The sequence below is a fragment of the Camelina sativa genome, chromosome 2, assembly GCF_030686135.1.
Source record: "Camelina sativa cultivar CO46 ecotype springtype chromosome 2, ASM3068613v1".
In the NCBI taxonomy this organism is placed as follows: Eukaryota; Viridiplantae; Streptophyta; class Magnoliopsida; order Brassicales; family Brassicaceae; genus Camelina; species Camelina sativa.
In genome coordinates this window covers 10,860,439-10,880,577 of record NC_141881.1, presented here as the reverse complement: position 1 = coordinate 10,880,577, position 20,139 = coordinate 10,860,439, and the positions used below count along the sequence as shown (strand labels likewise).

Below are 20,139 nucleotides of genomic sequence, written 5' to 3'. Positions count from 1 at the left end.
ATGTAATTAGTGGTAAGCAAAGCTTCCCCCCCACATGTTCTGGGCTAACCCAGATTCCTGCAACAACGCATTCATCATCTCTTTCAGAGTTCGATTCTTTCGTTCCGCTACTCCGTTAGATTCTGGCGAGTAAGGAGCGGTTGTCTGATGTATAATGCCTTTTTCTCTGCAAAATGCATTGAACGGCTCATTATATTCTCCTCCTCTATCACTTCGAACTACTTTTATAGTTTTCTGAAGCTGATTTTCTACTTCGAGGGTGAACTCTTTGAATTTTTCCAGTGCTTCATCTTTGCTATGCAAGAGATATACATAGCAATATCTTGTGCAATCATCAATGAAGGTAACAAAGTATTTCTTACCACCTCTAGTTTGCACATACTTTAAATCACATAAGTCTGTGTGAATTAAACCTAGAGGTTCGGCTGTTCTTTCAACGCGTGGTGAAGGAGTTTTAGTGAGTTTGGCCTGTACGCACACTTCACATTTTTCTTGGTTAGTTTTGAATTTCGGAATCAAATTCAAGTTTTGCATTTTTCGCATTATTTTATAATTGACATGTCTTAAACGTTCATGCCAAGTAGTAAACGACTCAACCAAGTAAGCAATAGGGTTTTCTTTCATTTCAGCAACAGAAGCAGAAGCTACAATTTTCGGATGGACTGTCGTTACAGACATTTTGATCAGTCCACCCTTAACAAAACCCTTTCCCAAATACATCCCATTTTTCTTAAGAACTAACTTATCAGCCTCAAAATTGATGGAAAAACCATGCTTGCTTAACACTGTTCCAGAGATGAGATTCTTCCGCATATCAGGTACGTGCTTCACGTTCTGGAGGGTGAGCTCACGATCAGAAGTTAGCTTCAGAACCACTTTGCCTTTACCTTCAATCTTGGACACCGCCGTGTTGCCCATGAAAAGCTGCTCATTTGACTTGTTCTGCACATAGGTGGTGAACATGGTCCTATCAGAGCATATGTGTGTGGTAGCACCAGTGTCGTAGTACCACTCCACTGGGTTGTCTTCCACCATGTTACATTCAGTAACCACCGCAACCATGTCTTCTTCAGTTAGGTTTGCTTGCAACTTGAGATCTTTTGCTTTGCTTTTGCAAACATCAGCCTTGTGTCCAATCTTACCACAATGATGACACTTCCCTTTGAACTTCCTCTCAAGGTTGCTCTTCTTGAAGTTTGGTCCAGATGACACCTTCAACGGTTTATGAGGAATAGAGATCCCTTTACCCTTGCCTTTAAACTTGGCCTTATGCTCAGCTACATGAACATCATGCCCCTGGCTTTGAGCATCCGAATGAGCTCCACGATTGTTGTCCTCAACTCTCAACCGACGGATGAGATCATCAAGAGACATTGCCTTACGCTTGAAGTTAAGGTAATGCTTGAAATTCGACCAGCCTGGTGGTAGCTTCTCGATCAAGCAATTCGTTTTGAAGACATTGCAGATCGACATCCCTTCCAAATCGATCTCCTGAAAGATGCGTTGAAGAGCTTCCACTTGTTCCATAATTGGTTTGGAATCCACCATCTTGAAGTTCAGGAACTTCGTAGTTGAGAATTTCTGCATCCCAGACTCATCAGTCTTGTACTTGGTCTCCAAAGCTAGCCACAGTGCTTTTGAAGTCTTGTACATACTGTAGAGGTCATACGAATCATTGACCAAACGGTTCAGAATCTGACCTTTGCAACAGTAGTCTCCTTGAGCCCAACTATCCATACTTCCAACCACATACACGTCAGTGTCACCTTGTGGAAGCGTTTGTGGATCCTCTGTGAGGTACCTTTCCATGATCATGCTGGCCAAGTAGTAGCGCATCTTGTTTTGCCACGTTTTGAACCCAGCTTTGCCATCGAACTTATCTAGCATCATCCCTTGGGAAGCCGAAGGTGGTATCCCCATATGGGTTGATCCATTACTGAACAGATTTCGGCGCACGTTTTCCATATCCGAATCGGTAAGCTTCGTCTTTTCAAGTTCTTTAGCAAGGCGTAAAGCCAACTCCGCAGGAGTTTCAACAGGGGTTGCAGGAACCCTATCACCGTCAACGTTGTTGGTGTTGTCTCCAGACATTTTTTTTTTTTTTTTTCACAATAAACAGATCTGATTAATATATTAATCAAACAATTCAAGTAATTAAATTACACTGAATTAGTTTTGCAAACTCGCTTAACAAGCGTTTGCAGAAACTTGTTTCACAAACTCACTCAATTAAGAGCGTTCGTGGAAACCAAAGAGAGTAGAGAAAAAATAATTAAAGTAAAAGCGTTCTTCAAAAACTTTCCGCGTAGGCACCGAAAGATGAAAGCAGAAACAGTTTTTCAGAAGATTTTGAAATCGTTTTTAAAATAAATAAAAAATTCGAAAAATTCTCGATCTGTTTAAAGCGATAAGCAGAAAGCGTATTTATTGAATTAAGACTGTTAGGAGCGCAAAAATCGAATTGAGAAAAGATGCGAATTATATTTAAATTAACGAAATCAGAAACGAATTACAACAGCATAATATAAAGCATAAAATAAATCACGGAGGCAAGATATGATATCTCTTTCCTTAATTCAATAAATCGGCCGTAAGTGCTTTCGGTCAATCACGATTTATGAATCCCAGGATACAACCGATCACGAACTATTACAGTAGCACACCAGTAATAGAACTCAAGCGAACAGATCTACGTTATACTCTCGAGACTACTAAACTAAGAACTTACTTGGACTAAGCAAGGGAGAGGGAGAGAGAGATCTTCAGAGGAAGGAGTGTTTATGTTTTTGTGTGTGAAAAATAATGAGAGACTATGTCTCTATATATAGTGGAAGGAGGGAGGTCTCAAGAAAATATTCACTGAATATTCTCAGAGTGCTACCCAAGTTTGCTTGGAGTTCACACCAAGTCTTTCCAAAAATTAAATGAACCTACAGCTGTCTCAAGAGCCAAAAAGCCCAAAAACCCAAAAGCCCAAGAGACCACAGCCCGCGTCCGAGACCAGCCCAGCCCGGCCCGGCCCGCGTCCGGCCCGGCCCGCGTCCGGCCCGTCCCGCATCCGTGCTCGGCCCGGTTCAGTTCGGTTCGCGTGTGGGAACCTTCCCTCTTCCTTCTACACACTTTTGAAACTAGAAGAGTGTAAAACTATATATATATGACGGAAAAATCAATCATATTTCCGATGTGGGATATTTTCCAAACCATCCCAAGTAGCTCACTTCACACTCTTATTTCTCGTTCAAATCAACTCCGTTTTGGACGTATGAGTATACCATCTAGTAGTACTCGTTACCAGCTTTCCATTGCACTATCGACCAGACAATTCCGATCAGCCATTTGGCCGAAATTTGGCCGGAAAGTCGCCGGAAAGTCATTGTCCCAAAACCTGCAATTTTCTGAAACTTGTTTCTGAAAATTCAGTTCTAACATCCATATCCTAGAGTAAGCATATGTGGATGTATCGGGTGGTGTATTTTGCGAGAAATATTTGCACATTCTTCGTGAAGAATGAAATCGCATTGCTTACAAGAGTAGAAGTTCCCAAAATAGATTGGTGTGATGCATGCTTGACACACCTTGTTCTCGTCGTAATCCCTGCCCGTGTTCTTATCAAGTATAAAAAAATGATGATGACTGAAATGCATTATTAGTCCCTCCCTTATCCTCACAAACGGCTCAACATGTTCAATGTCTTCTTTTTCTGGCACTCCCTCAAGTTCTTTACCATCCCACACATTACTTTGCGTAGCACATCTTGAATGCGCTGCATATGAACAACCGTCCTTGATGCAAGAATAGCCTCTGTAATTATTGTCTATCTTTTTGCGACAAACACCACAAGACCAATCTCCTTTGTCAAAAAAGGGGTAAAAGAGATACGATGGGAATGGCGCGATATCTTTCTGACACGTGGTAAGTTGATACATCTTTGGTGAACCACAAAGTCGCAAGGGGGACACATATAGATAGGGGAACTTACATCAGCCAAGGCGCAAAGATTGCAAGTTAAGAAAGCTTGTCTTGGAAATAGAGCAAGTGTATGCTCATGCCACTTGCGATGGTCTCTAGATAAGACTGATGGTTTCTTTGCACAAGCCATATTGATAGCAAAATCACATAGAGAACCATAATAAAATATCCTTTTGAGATTTTCATCACAACAATAGCAGTGCCTGGTTTTGTTCTCTCTCAACATTACAAGCTGAAGATGGTGTTTGATCTCAAGTGGAGCCTTGTTAAAAATTTCATGGTTCTTGCCGCTGCAACCTCGGCAGTGAAAATAGGTAGACTCCTCTCGTGGGATTCTGTATTTCTCCCACCGTCCTAAGAGACACTCCAACTTTTGATTGCCTCTCCACTGTACTTCTTCAACCACAACAGAGATTATTTGAAAGATGAGGGACATGAGCTCCGGCTCTGGCTCCAAAACCAATGTTTTTGTAAAGAGTGACTTGAGCTCCAAGTCCAGCTTACTATCAGAATCTGAATCCGAATCCGAATCCGAGTCCGAGTCCGAATCTGACTCCTTAGCGTTGTCAAGAGATATTTTTCGAGAAAAGAGACATATGAGCTCCGAAAGCTGCTTCGGCTGGGAATCCAAATCCATGGAGTTAAAGAGCATGATTGTTTGAGCAATGAGTTACGAGTGACATGAGCTCCGACTCCGGCTTCGGCTGCAACTTCAGATCCATCATGCTAACCAAAGAGATTATTTGAGTAATGCATGGTATGATACTTTCTCCCTTCAAACCCCAGTCTAGAGAGTCGGGGTGAAATATTAGGATAGTAATGAGTGATATGAGCTGCTGCTCTGAATACGAATCGCAAGAGTGGTAGCATTGAACGACCAGCTTTGAACAAAACGAATCCTTAGAGTAGAAGCTTTGAACGACTAGCTTTCTACGGCTAGCTTTGAACGACGACCAGCATGTAGCGAATGCGAAAAGTAGGAGAACAGCAAGACCAGCTTTGAACGACCAACTTTTAACAAATTCGTAGAGTCTGAGCATTGCTGATGAGAGAGATTACCTGCGTAAACGACTGATATGATCACTTGACTAGATATTATTTTTTTGCCAAAAACATTTAACAACCAATATGGATTTTATGGTGTCATGATTATTATAAACCTTAGTGCTCCACATGTATCTATTAAGGAAAGAGTATCATCATATCTCATATCACTTATGATTACTCAAATCTCATATATTAATCATATTATTCTATGTAATCCCTTTAATTATGTCCTTTGACTATAGTTTGTGCTTATATATAAATTGTATCATTCCATTTGAAAATACAACAACAATAATACTACAATCATATTCTCTCTATTTACATGGTATCAGAGCCACAACGATCTAACAATCGGCTCTGTTCCTGTTTGTAAGCTATATGCTTCTTTTGTTTTTTTTTTAAGCCAAGTGCTTCCACATTCAAGTTCATTATGAACCTAAGAATCTAAGCCATATAGCTTCTCTTATTCAAGTCTACCATGTTAGACCTCTGAATCTAAGCCAAGTGTTTTTCTTTATACTTTTTTTTTCTCAAGCCAAAAGTGCTTCTATCATTCAAGCTTATCATAAGCCTCTGAATCAAGATGAATTTCTTTTGAAATAAACAAAAAAAGGCAGACTCTAACCATCGTTGATGTCAGCCACCTCAACATCACACAACTCGTCACCGGATCAGGTCTTTAACAAATCTTGCTCAACAACATCTCATCTTCTCATTTCATAACCGGATCTCCTTTTCAACACTCTTGGACTTGTTAATCTCAAGTCGTTATTTCCACTTTGCTACATCACCCCTCGAGATTGAGGAGGCGTATTAAGGAAAAAGTATCATCATATATGATTATTCAAATCTCATATATTACTCTAATAAATATTAATCATATTCTTCTATGTAATCCCTTTAATTATGTACTTTGACTATGGTTTGTGCTTATATATAAATTGTATCATTCCATTTGATAATACAACAATAATAATACAATTATATTCTCTCTATTTATAGTATCGGTGTGCTATTTTTGTTTTGGCCTCACGCTTTTCTATATAGACTATAGTACCGTGACTTTCGGATCTTGCTTTTAAGATATATATGACTTACTTTTATGTTTTCGTTCTTGATTTTCTCAAGAATACTGAGACCAATGCTGCTGCAACTTTGGACTACAATTTTAATTTATTGACTTAGCACTTCTGATGTGAGCACGGGATCGGTCACTCGGCCTAGAACACTCGCATCTCTTGGACACCTCTCGGCCATCTCTCGGCAACACTCGGACACCTCTCGGACACACGTACCATCCGCGGGACAATTTGGAACCGGCATTCTTAATGATGTTTGACACCAACCAGTCCCCAAAAATCAACAAGAAGGAGCAAGACAAGTCACCTAATGGGCATTTCAAGCCAAGCTCTAACCTTTACACCAAGGGCACATGGCTAGCATCACCAAAGAAGAGCCTAGGGCGCGACCAGCTTTGGGAAGCTTGATTTGTGTGTCTTCACCACCAAGCCAAGGTGAAGACATCCCTAAGCCATTAGAAGGAGCTGTACTCTTTTTCCTACTGTGGGTTTGTCCAAAATAGGTTTACCAAAGAGGTTTTAATGAGGCAGCGAACTCTAGTGCATTTCCACTTCGTTCCCACCTCGCTCATGACTTGAAAATATTTATTGACATGCTTAGGAGCCAAGGAAGTGAAGATCCTATCTACCACGTCCCACCAATGACGTGGCCATCTCATCTCTTCCCTTCCTTCCTTTTAATTTCCTTTGAACTCTCTTATGACCGTTAGATTGGTCTTTGCCTTTGTTTGCTTTTGCTTTTACTTTTAGGGACATGTGTGTTCCTTAGCTTTGGCCGCGTGTCTAAGGTTTTAGTGTCTCCCAAATGTAAGCCTCCCTATAGGCCTAAACCCTCATTGTAAAACTCAGACTTGAAGATTGAATTAATTTCCAAAGAGAGAATCTTTGTTTCTTGTCTCACTCCTCTCTTCCGCTCAAGTCCGGGACATGGCTCCAGAGAAATCCTAGAAGATTCGTGAACCGGGTTTGAGACCTTCTAGTTCGACCGTATCACGGGTGTAATGACCCTCACCAAGAGTAAAAATCTCAGAATAAAAGATCAAGAAAATGGACCGGAGAATACTTGAAAAGAAAGAAGGTGTAAAACAAAGAAGAACGACCAGAAGAAGTCCGAGGAAAAAGTCAGGAGTCGAAAAATGACCAAACCAAGACGGAGTGACTGGGAGTACGGCCAGGACCCTAAGAACGACCGAGGAGTCGAGAAAATTGGTCGAGGAGTCGAGAAAAGTTGTCGAGAAAATTTACCGAGAGAACCGTTAACGATCGACCAATGGTCGAGAGGAGTGCTCGATCATGACGCGCAAAGCCGAGAGGACCGGTAGCCATTGACCGAATGATCGAGAAAATGGTCCGAGTGAGTCGAGGAATGCCGGAGGGAACGTCGAAGGTGCCGGACGAAGGATCGAATATTTTTGGGAAAATTATTATTTCCTTAAAATTTCGACCAATAAGAATCAAGATAAGTGGAAGATTAATTTAATCAATGAAGGGGTTAGTGGGACAATTAAAATTCAAGGAGATTAATGAAGAAGTGGTGTTCAAGGTGGCCAAGTCTCACTAATTTTTGCCAAGAGTCTTAAGGGAAAGGAGGGACAACATTGAGACAAGTTTTATGCATCTTTGCCTTACAAAATCTTGTGGCAATTAAGTGACATGCACTAATAGAAGGGATTACATGCACTAATAAGAGGATTTTCATGCACTAATGAAGAAGAATTAGTGGACTAATTGTCAAGCCGCTATTGGGGAGTGAGGAGCACGCTGCACATGCAAGAAGGGAGGAAGACACATGTCGATTTGCACTAAGGGAAGCAAGAGAGAATCCGAGCTTATAAATAGAGGGAGTGAGACTCATTATCCAAGTTTCTCATTTCTCTCATTTCTCCTAACACTCAAACACTTAAGCCTTGCTTTCTCTCAAAGACAAGAGAGGAACAAGAGAGATTGTCGAGAGAGAGATCATCGAGTAAAAGAAGGAGTTGCCGTCGAAGTAATCATAGACGAAGGAGCGGAGTTGTTATCGAGTGATCATCGAGAAAACCCGGAGTTAGTATCGAAATCAAGCTGTCGAAGAAAAAGGAGTTTCTATCGAAGAGACCTTCGGGAGAGAGACGCGGTTGGATCGAGTAAGTCAAGAACAAGAACGGTCGAAGGAGCGGAGGACTGTCGACGCGAAGACCGTCTGATCGTGTGGTGCAGTGAGTCTGTGTAATCATCGTCGATACGCGAAAGGTGAGTCTGCGGTAATGCATGTAGGATAGATGCATGTAGTTTTGGTTTAAATTGATTGCATGCCTAGAATGGTAGGATTCATCTTAGTAAAATGTTTAAATGCACATCTAACTTGAATCACCATGCATGTTGAATTCGGTTGCATTTTAAGTAAATTGGGACTTAAAAATTTGGTTGGAATTGCATGCTAAAATGAACCTAGTTTTACTTGAATATTTTCTTGTTAAAATCCGGTTGCATGCATGATAGATGATTAAATAATTTGCATTGTTTTGCATAATTTTAATCGAGGTTAGAACATGCTTAAATTAACCTTAAGGATTTAAATGAGTAAATCGGTTAGGTTGCATGTTAATTTGGACTTAGGATTTAAATGGGTAAATCTTATTTGGTTGCATGCGTATAAGGACTTGTTGCATAATCTTTGCTTAAGTTGCTTATATTGTTTGCATGCATGTAGAATAATCTTAAGTTGCTTGATTTATATACTTGCTCCTTGTTTGATTATTGCATGGTTATTTCTCGCTTGATTTCATGCTTGTATGCTTGATTAATCGTTGCTTGAATTATCCTTGTGTGTTTTATTTTAGCCTAGTCTCTTGAATTTGTTTCTTGAGTCCAAAGCTAGAGTAGTGTGTCGATATTTCTGTTTCCAAAAGCGTATGTCTCGCGAGAGTTCTCAACGACCACTCGCGCGAGACAATGTTACGACTGGCTAGCTACCGGTGTAACCACTACATGACGATGTAGCTAAAGGTGGGATCATGCCGGAGAACTTTGTGGTCTCAGCATGGGGAAGGATTGGAACGGAACAAAATATCGAAGGGACCTAGGTGTAAAGAGTCTAGAGTATTCAAGCGTCACTTGTTTATGTCTATTCGTCTTTGCATGTTGCGTGTTGGCTAAGAGTCTACGGTATTTCAAGTATCCTTGTTCCCTTAGGTCGCTTCTCTCTTATAATAGCAATTATTTTTAGATCGTTCGAGGTAAGTCGTAGTGATCTAGTCTTTCTTGCGTGTTTGTTGTTTGATTGCTTCTGCTATAGCTTTTGTTGCGTTACTTTGATAACTTGCTAGTTTGTTTCACTTGCTTGTTTTCTTTGTCTGATGGGGTAGTCGGGTTGGGAAATAGAATCCTGTTTAGGATAAAGGGGTACCCAGGCTCACTGAGTAATCTTAGATTACTCATGATAATATTTTGGCCTTGCTGGAGAGCTTAAGTGAGTCTAGAGCTGGAGCAAACTTTAGGGTGCCGGATAGGGTTTTCCTTGTGTTCCTTGTAAAACCCTATATTTTATAAATGGTTATGTATAAATTTTTCCGACAATCTTTATATATTACTTTAATGATTTGTTTATGATGAATTATTTTACTAAAGTAATATATACGGTTTTCAGGAAAACATGGCAAGTTGCAAATGATACTCGGCCTTGTCCGGGCTAACACAACGCACCAGGCCACGAGCAAAGCCTAAGTAACCTCGGATGCGGGTGGGGTTGTGCCAGGGAGGACCGGTCGGGAAGTCAGCAGCTTCCATCCCTCGACCGGATCACCTAGGTGCAATTCCGCAAGTGGCGTCCCGTGGCTGTCCGATGGCCTTCATGGTCTTAGGACGGTTCGGGGGCGTTACAACGGTGGTATCAGAGCAGTGTTTTCGAACCCGCGAGCACTTGTGCATTTCAAAGTTTTATCGAGTAATGTGTCGCAAGAACATGAATTTTTATCCGGTAGTTTGCTTGTCTAGTTTAGGTTGAACCTTAGAACGAACTAAGCGTCTGACCTTGTTTCTTGTGGGTATTTTTTTTAGATGTCTTCAGGTGATTCAGGTTGCGGGGATGATTCAGGAGATGAGGGGCCGAGACATGAGGATTGTGGACATCGTAACGGGTTCTTGTCAACGGAATCAGAAAGCAGCCAAGGGCCAAATGATTCGAGTAATGAGAGTGAGGACGGGGTATTCGATGCCGACGACACCAACTGGTCTGTCGAGACCGATCCGTCCGAATGTTTGGATGAAACGGAGGAGTTGGAAGTTAATCATGATGACCAGACAATAGTGTTGGAGATTGGCGAACCAAGTCGACTTCAAGTACGAATGGACGCGCAAGGGAAGTTTGAAACTATCCCGGTGGGAGATCATGGAGAGGCGGAGGTGGAGCTAGCCGATAAATTGCAGAAGTTATTATTGGATCTTGTGGAGGACCAAGGCGAGGATATTAGCCCTGAGAACTTTATAAGGGAGTACCCAGAGGCGATTGATAAGATTCTGGATTTCTTGACGGACGTGTACGTGCTGGAGGAAGAAGGAGCTGCAAGTGGTACAGGAGTGGTACCCGAGACCGGAGGTCCGAGTGGAGAGCAACCAGCGGAAGAGAAAGCAGAGACGGTTACCGGAGAGAGGGAACGAAGACGATGGTGAAGTTGTGGTACCGGAATCAAGGAGGAAGAAGAACTAACTAAGGAATATTCTAAGTCCGAAGAACCAACAGCGAGAAGGGATAAAATTGTGGAAGTGATTGACTTAGTGTCAAGTAATGATGAAGGCATTCCAACTTTGGTAGTGGAGACAAGAGATAAGCAAGACCCGAAACCAAGAGACCGCAAACAAGAAGCTGATGCGAGTACGGAGTTTATGGAGGGCGCGAGATTGAGGCCTAGCGCAAGTCGTGTAGTGAGAGGACAAGGAGAACCAAGTCAAATTGCGAGCAATCAAGGAGACCAAGACCAAGTTGTACCAGACCTTGTAGAGTCGAACCGGATAGTGCTGAGACGCAATAGCCCCATTCGAGCTGTGCCATTACAAATGGTGTTACCGGGGGAAGAGGAAGAACCAATGGACCGAGACTTGGAGATGCTCGCTAAAATGTATGAGTTGAGGAGGCAGAACCGAGAACAGATAAGGTTCGAAATTGGTGAGAGTAGTTCGAATTTGAAGAAGCCGAGAATGTCGTACCAAGAATTTCAGGCGATGGAGCGGCCAGAGACATGGCCAGTGACCTCTCAACCAAGAGGCAGGCTGAGGGTGAGGGCCACTGCTCGTAAGAGAGTGGTTTACCCGAATCAAGTTCACATGAGAAACATGCCCTACTGCAAACTGTGCGAGGGCGTCGGACATTGGACGAAGAACTGCTGGAGGACGGCGTTAAGACACATGTGTGACCCGACGAACCAGGATTGTGAGTGGTGCGGAATGTGAGGGCACTTTGCTTATGGCTGCCCAAACCCTGACCGTATGAGATATTGGAGGCGGTGCGAAGCGTGTGGAGAACCAGGGCATCCGAACAACCATTGCTGGAGGACAAGACCACAACACTTTGTGGACCCGGAACAAGTTATGTGTACGGTGTGTGGAGAGCTGGGACACTTAGGCGACCACTGTTGGAGAGCGAGACCAGAGCGAATGATATTCCCAGAACCAAGTAGGTGTACCGAGTGTGGTGAGGGTGGACACTTTCCTCCTAACTGTCCATATCAGATTGTGCGTAAGAATTTGAACCCAATCAATCGACGTGAGGAGATGGGAGAGAATCCGATAGGACGAGTCGAACGAGTGGAAGAGAACCCGATAAACCAAGCTGGAACCTCGACCTCTGCTGCCTCTACCTCAACCGAGTCTCCCGCTGAACCGCCACCTGATGAGCCAGTTAGGGAGTGCATATGATTTTGCGAAGCATGTACTAGGCTCAGGAACCAGTAGAACTCTTGGGGAGTAAGGGAAGGTTGTTTTCTTTTTGGGTGTAAGTGTAAGGGTTGGATAGTATTCTTTTTGTTGTCATTTCTAGACCTAACCCGCATTGTTTAGTCTAGGATCCGAACCCTTAGAATTATCGGCTAGGTTGGTGTAGAACTTTTGTAGCTTTTCCATCGGTTTGTAAAAGTACCTTATGTTCTCTAGCCGTATTTCTCGTATTACTATTTAACTGCTTGGTAATCTTTGCTTGTTTTCATTACTTGCTGTGATTGTTGCTTGAGTTCTATAGGTTTGCATAGATAATTATATTGCATAATTACCTTGCATTATTTAACGCGGTCAATGAAGATTCACATAAGTCACCACAAAGCGCGATCAGACAGAAGAGAAGAAGCTCAAGAAAGAACAAGAGAGTTCGACCAAGATAAGAACAGCCAGTTCAGGTGATTAATTAAAAGAAGGAGGAGTGAAAAGAAGAGGAATGATGAAGACGGTTGAGGCAAACTCAAAGGAACCGAACGAATAGTGCAAATCAATCGACAGTAACAAACAAATAAAAAGGGTCAAAGTAAACATGACCAAGAAAGTGCGAGAGAAAAAGTACGTAGTCCAAGGAGTAGGACAAAGAGGATGCAAGAAAATAACGAACAGCAACGCAAAGCCCTAATATGTTAAAGAGGCGAAAACCAGCCAAAGAAATCGAAAGGAGATAAGATCCTAAGGCGTGTACGGATAAAGAAGTAGGTGAATCGAAGAAGCATCGTGTTAAGGTCAATAAAAGAGAAAATACAAGTCGTATGTTGAAGTATATCAAGGTGAAGTGAGTTAAGCTATAAACGGAAGGAGGAGAGAAGAATCAGGAACAAGCTGAAGAAAGAGAAGCATTGACTCAAGGAAGTTAATGGTGGTCAAGCCATGGTGCAACAAGGCAAAAATCTCAATGTATGGAGAACCTAAAGATTAAGAGGAGCCAAGTGAATGCTGGAGATGCAGAAGCTTTCCAAGAAGCAACCGCAAACGGAGTTCGAGTGTGGAGTGAAATGTTGGAGAAGAAACAGCCAAAGGAAGGAGGATTTGGGCAAAGATATTAACATGATAGTAATTACAAGACAACGACATCTGTGCTAGGAGTATAAGCATCACCAGAAGAAGAAGGAGACGTGAGAATTCGGGAACGAATTCTTATAAGGGGGGGAAAATGTAATGACCCTCACCAAGAGTAAAAATCTCATATTAAAAGATCAAGAAAATGGACCGGAGAATACTTGAAAAGAAAGAAGGTGTAAAACAAAGAAGAACGACCAGAAGAAGTCCAAGGAAAAAGTCAGGCGTCGAAAAATGACCAAACCAAGACGGAGTGACCGGGAGTACGGCCACGACCCTAAGAACGACCGAGGAGTCGAGAAAATTGGTCGAGGAGTCGAGAAAAGTTGTCGAGAAAATTTACCGAGAGAACCGTTAACGATCGACCAATGGTCGAGAGGAGTGCTCGATCATGACGCGCAAAGCCGAGAGGACCAATAGCCATTGACCGAACGATCGAGGAAATGGTCCGAGTGAGTCGAGGAATGCCGGAGGGAACGTCGAAGGTGCCGGACGAAGGATCGAATATTTTTGGGAAAATTATTATTTCCTTAAAATTTCGACCAATAAGAATCAAGATAAGTGGAAGATTAATTTAATCAATGAAGGGTTAGTGGGAGAATTAAAAATTCAAGGAGATTAATGAAGAAGTGGTGTTCAAGGTGGCCAATTCTCACTAATTTTTGCCAAGAGTCTTAAGGGAAAGGACAGGACAACATTGAGACAAGGTTTGTGCATCATTGCCTTACAAAATCTTGTGGCAATTAAGTGACATGCACTAATAGAAGGGATTACATGCACTAATAAGAGGATTTTCATGCACTAATGAAGAAGAATTAGTGGACTAATTGTCAAGCCGCTATTGGGGAGTGAGGAGCACGCTGCACATGCAAGAAGGGAGGAAGACACATGTCGATTTGCACTAAGGAAAGCAAGAGAGAATCCGAGCTTATAAATAGAGGGAGTGAGACTCATTATCCAAGTTTCTCATTTCTCTCATTTCTCCTAACACTCAAACACTTAAGCCTTGCTTTCTCTCAAAGACAAGATAGGAACAAGAGAGATTGTCGAGAGAGAGATCATCGAGTAAAAGAAGGAGTTGCCGTCGAAGTAATCATAGACGAAGGAGCGGAGTTGTTATCGAGTGATCATCGAGAAAACCCGGAGTTTGTGTCGAAATCAAGCTGTCGAAGAAAAAGGAGTTTCTATCGAAGAGACCTTCGGGAGAGCGACGCGGTTGGATCGAGTAAGTCAAGAACGAGAACGGTCGAAGGAGCGGAGGACTGTCGACGCAAAGACCGTCTGATCGTGTGGTGCAGTGAGTCTGTGTAATCATCGTCGATACGCGAAAGGTGAGTCTGCGGTAATGCATGTAGTTTTTGTTTAAATTGATTGCATGCCTAGAATGGTAGGATTCATCTTAGTGAAATGTTTAAATGCACATCTAACTTGAATCACCATGCATGTTGAATTCGGTTGCATTTTAAGTAAATTGGGACTTAAAAATTTGGTTGGAATTGCATGCTAAAACGAACCTAGTTTTACTTGAATATTTTCTTGTTAAAATCCGGTTGCATGCATGATAGATGATTAAATAATTTGCATTGTTTTGCATAATTTTAATCGAGGTTAGAACATGCTTAAATTAACCTTAAGGATTTAAATGAGTAAATCGGTTAGGTTGCATGTTAATTTGGACTTAGGATTTAAATGGGTAAATCTTATTTGGTTGCATGCGTATTAAGACTTGTTGCATAATCTTTGCTTAAGTTGCTTATATTGTTTGCATGCATGTAGAATAATCTTAAGTTGCTTGATTTATATACTTGCTCCTTGTTTGATTATTGCATGGTTATTTCTCGCTTGATTTCATGCTTGTATGCTTGATTAATCGTTGCTTGAATTATCCTTGTGTGTTTTATTTTAGCCTAGTCTCTTGAATTCGTTTCTTGAGTCCGAAGCTAGAGTAGTGTGTCGATATTTCTGTTTCCAAAAGCGTATGTCTCGCGAGAGTTCTCAACGACCACTCGCGCGAGACAATGTTACGACTGGCTAGCTACCGGTGTAACCGCTACATGACGATGTAGCTAAAGGTGGGATCATGCTGGAGAACTTTGTGGTCTCGGCATGGGGAAGGATTGGAACGGAACAGAATATCGAAGGGCCCTAGGTGTAAAGAGTAGAGTATTCAAGCGTCACATATTTATGTCTAGTCGTCTTTGCATGTTGCGTGTTGGCTAAGAGTCTACGGTATTTCAAGTATCCTTGTCATATTCTAGACGTCTTAGTGAGTCGGGTAGGAGGTAAGAGTCTAAGGTGTCCAAGTAGTTCCTTGTTCCCTTAGGTCGCTTCTCTCTTATAATAGCAATTATTTTTAGATCGTTCGAAGTAAGTCGTAGTGATCTAGTCTTTCTTGCGTGTTTGTTGTCTGATTGCTTCCGCTATAGCTTTTGTTGCGTTACTTTGATAACTTGCTAGTTTGTTTCACTTGCTTGTTTTCTTTGTCTGCTGGGGTAGTCGGGTTGGGAAATAGAATCCAGTTTAGGATAAAGGGGTACCCAGGCTCACTGAGTAATCTTAGATTACTCATGATAATATTTTGGCCTTGCAGGAGAGCTTAAGTGAGTCTAGAGCTGGAGCAAACTTTAGGGTGCCGGATAGGGTTTTCCTTGTGTTCCTTGTAAAACCCTATATTTTATAAATGGTTATGTATAAATTTTTCCGACAATCTTTATATATTACTTTAATGATTTGTTTATGATGAATTATTTTACTAAAGTAATATATACGGTTTTCAGGAAAACATGGCAAGTTGCAAATGATACTCGGTCTTGTCCGGGCTAACACAACGCACCAGGCCACGAGGGTTGCAAAGCCTAAGTAACCTCGGATGCGGGTGGGGTTGTGCCAGGGAGGACCGGTCGGGAAGTCTGCAGCTTCCATCCCTCGACCGGATCACCTAGGTGCAATTCCGCAAGTGGCGTCCTGTGGCTGTCCGATGGCCTTCATGGTCTTAGGACGGTTCGGGGGCGTTACAACGGTGGTATCAGAGTGGTGTTTTCGAACCCGCGAGCACTTGTGCATTTCAAAGTTTTATCGAGTAATGTGTCGCAAGAACATGAAATTTTATCCGGTAGTTTGCTTGTCTAGTTTAGGTTGAACCTTAGAACGAACTAAGCGTCTGACCTTGTTTCTTGTGGGTATTTTTTTTAGATGTCTTCAGGTGATTCAGGTTGCGGGGATGATTCAGGAGATGAGGGGCCGAGACATGAGGATTGTGGACATCGTAACGGGTTCTTGTCAACGGAATCAGAAAGCAGCCAAGGGCCAAATGATTCGAGTAATGAGAGTGAGGACGGGGTATTCGATGCCGACGACACCAACTGGTCTGTCGAGACCGATCCGTCCGAATGTTTGGATGAAACGGAGGAGTTGGAAGTTAATCATGATGACCAGACAATAGTGTTGGAGATTGGCGAACCAAGTCGACTTCAAGTACGAATGGACGTGCAAGGGAAGTTTGAAACTATCCCGGTGGGAGATCATGGAGAGGCGGAGGTGGAGCTAGCCGACAAATTGCAGAAGTTACTATTGGATCTTGTGGAGGACCAAGGCGAGGATATTAGCCCTGAGAACTTTATAAGGGAGTACCCGGAGGCGATTGATAAGATTCTGGATTTCTTGATGGACGTGTACGTGCCGGAGGAAGAAGGAGCTGCAAGTGGTACAGGAGTGGTACCCGAGACCGGAGGTCCGAGTGGAGAGCAACCAGCGGAAGAGAAAGCAGAGACGTTTACCAGAATTTTATTGGTACTAAACGAGATGCGCTCACCGGAGAGAGGGAACGAAGACGATGGTGAAGTTGTGGTACCGGGAATCAAGGAGGAAGAAGAACTAACTAAGGAAGAACCAACGGCGAGAAGGGATAAAGTTGTGGAAGTGACTGACTTAGTGTCAAGTAATGATGAAGGCATTCCAACTTTGGTAGTGGAGACAAGAGATGAGCAAGACCCGAAACCAAGAGACCGCAAACAAGAAGCTGATGCGAGTACGGAGTTTATGGAGGGCGCGAGATTGAGGCCTAGCGCAAGTCGTGTAGTGAGAGGACAAGGAGAACCAAGTCAAATTGCGAGCAATCAAGGAGACCAAGACCAAGTTGTACCAGACCTTGTGGATTCGAACCGGATAGTGCTGAGACGCAATAGCCTCATTCGAGCTGTGCCATTACAAATGGTGTTACCGGGGGAAGAGGAGGAACCAATGGACCGAGACTTGGAGATGCTCGCTAAAATGTATGAGTTGAGGAGGCAGAACCGAGAACAGATAAGGTTCGAAATTGGTGAGAGTAGTTCGAATTTGAAGAAGCCGAGAATGTCGTACCAAGAATTTCAGGCGATGGAGCGGCCAGAGACATGGCCAGTGACCTCTCAACCAAGAGGCAGGCTGAGGGTGAGGGCCACTGCTCGTAAGAGAGTGGTTTACCCGAATCAAGTTCACATGAGAAACATGCCCTACTGCGAACTGTGCGAGGGCGTCGGACATTGGACGAAGAACTGCTGGAGGACGGCGTTAAGACGCATGTGTGACCCGACGAACCAGGATTGTGAGTGGTGCGGAATGCGAGGGCACTTTGCTTATCGCTGCCCAAACCCTGACCGTATGAGATATTGGAGGCGGTGCGAAGCGTGTGGAGAACCAGGGCATCCGAACAACCATTGCTGGAGGACAAGACCACAACACTTTGTGGACCCGGAACAAGTTATGTGTACGGTGTGTGGAGAGCTGGGACACTTAGGCGACCACTGTTGGAGAGCGAGACCAGAGCGAATGATATTCCTAGAACACAACGCACCAGGCCACGAGGGTTGCAAAGCCTAAGTAACCTCGGATGCGGGTGGGGTTGTGCCAGGGAGGACCGGTCGGGAAGTCTGCAGCTTCCGTCCCTCGACCGGATCACCTAGGTGCAATTCCGCAAGTGGCGTCCCGTGGCTGTCCGATGGCCTTCGTCGTCAATGGGCCGTGCCATCTCTCGTGTGTCGTCGCATTGATCCACCTTCCGTTCATCTCTACCATACCGCGTTCGGTTCCGACCGTTCGTTGTGTTCCGCTTCGACTCCATCATTCCCTAGTGAACCGAGGTCGAGTTTCTCACTCGGTTCGCTAGCCGCCGTCAATTTCCGACCGTACCGTCCATCCTTTCCGCGTTCATCCGTCCGACCAACTGCGGTTAAGCAGCTGCTTGACCGGATCCGCGTTCCACTCGTTTGTTTGCCTCCAAATTCCGTTTCCATCATTCATTTCATCTCCTCTTTCGTTCCCCACCGTCTGGTCCGAGGAAAGTTCCTGTTACACCGACCGTCTCGAGAAACCCACGTTCCATCCGTACCGCGAGCCGTCCGGTGCTCACATCATTGGTATCAGAGCTTAAAGCTCCTCCGAAGGTTGTATCTTTCTGAAACTCCAGATCTTTTCTTTCTATCGTTAAAGCTTTTGTTTTTGAGTCTTTTGTGGTTTTATAGTTCATCCTTAGCGTCGCATAGGTCCGATAGTTTTCGATTTATGCATTGCTTTCTATCGTTTGTTCATCTTGTTTCTGTGTTTGTTCATCGTTGTTCTTGCTTAGGATTTGATAGATCCATAAAGTAGAGTGTTTGCTTTTCATTTCGTGTTGTGGTCCCAAAATTTTTGCTTTTTGTGCGTGTGTTTGCTTTAGGCGCGTGTAGGTTCTTTTTGTTAGTTATAGGTTGTCGTTTTTGCCTTGCTGTCCTCAATCTTTGTTTTGCCCAACGAAATATCTTATCCGCCAGCTTTAGACACGTTTTGCTCACGAATATTCGTTTTTGTTTTGACGAGGTACCATTGCCACGTCACGACCGATCCACCGATCGAGCCATCGGTCATACCGCTCGCGTGATGTCCGATCGTATAGCCGCATACGTGTATCACCGTCCAGCGGACGCATCATCTTCCGCGTATCATCGTCCAACGCTCGTATCACTGGCCATCTGTACCAGCCGTCCGTATCAGCCGTCCGTACCAATGTCCGACCACCGTTGGCCGTCTGTACCGTTGTCCGCACCAGCCGTCCATACCGACGTCCGACCACTGTTGGCCGTCCATACCAGCCTTCCGTATCAACCGTCCATTCCGACGTCCAATCACCGTCGGCCGTCCGTACCATCCATCCGTACCATCGTCCGGCCACCGTTAGCCGTTCGTACCGTCGACCATACTTTGTTCCAAGACCGCTTCCAAGACCGCGATCAACATGCAACACTTGATTCCACATTGATCAAGCATGGAACCTGATGGGAATGATTCCGAGTTGGGATCATGGTACGATGAAGACCATGGCCTAGATCCGGAGCAAGAGGCCACCGAAGACGAGCCATGGTACGACAAACACCATTGTAGCGATCTGGAACCAGAGGCTACCGAGGATGAACCATGGTACGATAAAGACTATGAAGAAGGGCCGAATCAAGTGGAACATGAGCATAAATCACCAGACTACTATTGGCCGTCAACTTCACAAGCTACACACCACTGCAAGCCCATGGTGAAACTCTAGGAAGAGTTCGATAGTGATTACTTGGGTTCTTACTATACACCGTCCACATATCACCGAGAGCCCAAGGAGAAGTTCCCAAGACGCGCCAAAGGAATTCTGACATGGACACTGTACGCATCATTCAGCAAGTCAAGTGTTGTCCGTACTGGGAACAAAGGTCTTCCGAGCTGGAAACCACGCGCATCACCGGTCAACAAGTCTAGTCGCGGCCGAGACAAATTCAAGGCAAGCATTGTGAAATCGCGGACTAAGTCAAGGGGACAAGCCTCAAGGAAGCCGGTGCATTCTCCCGGAGAAACAAGTTTCATGGACGAGTTGATCTCTATCCAATCTCAACTCCAACACCTTGGAGAAATGTTGGGCCAAGTAGAGACATCTTACACCCATGGAGACTCGTCGCGGAACCAACACTTGGCCCTTGTGTCTTCACCAACGCCGGTCCCGTGAGTTCCTTACCAGCCGGAACAA

The 20,139-nt window shown here is 43.8% G+C and overlaps 1 pseudogene; it reads right to left on the bottom strand.

The window, feature by feature from the left end:
• Nucleotides 1-20,139, bottom strand: part of LOC109126523 (uncharacterized) — a 59,513-nt pseudogene that overhangs the window by 7,942 nt on the left and 31,432 nt on the right.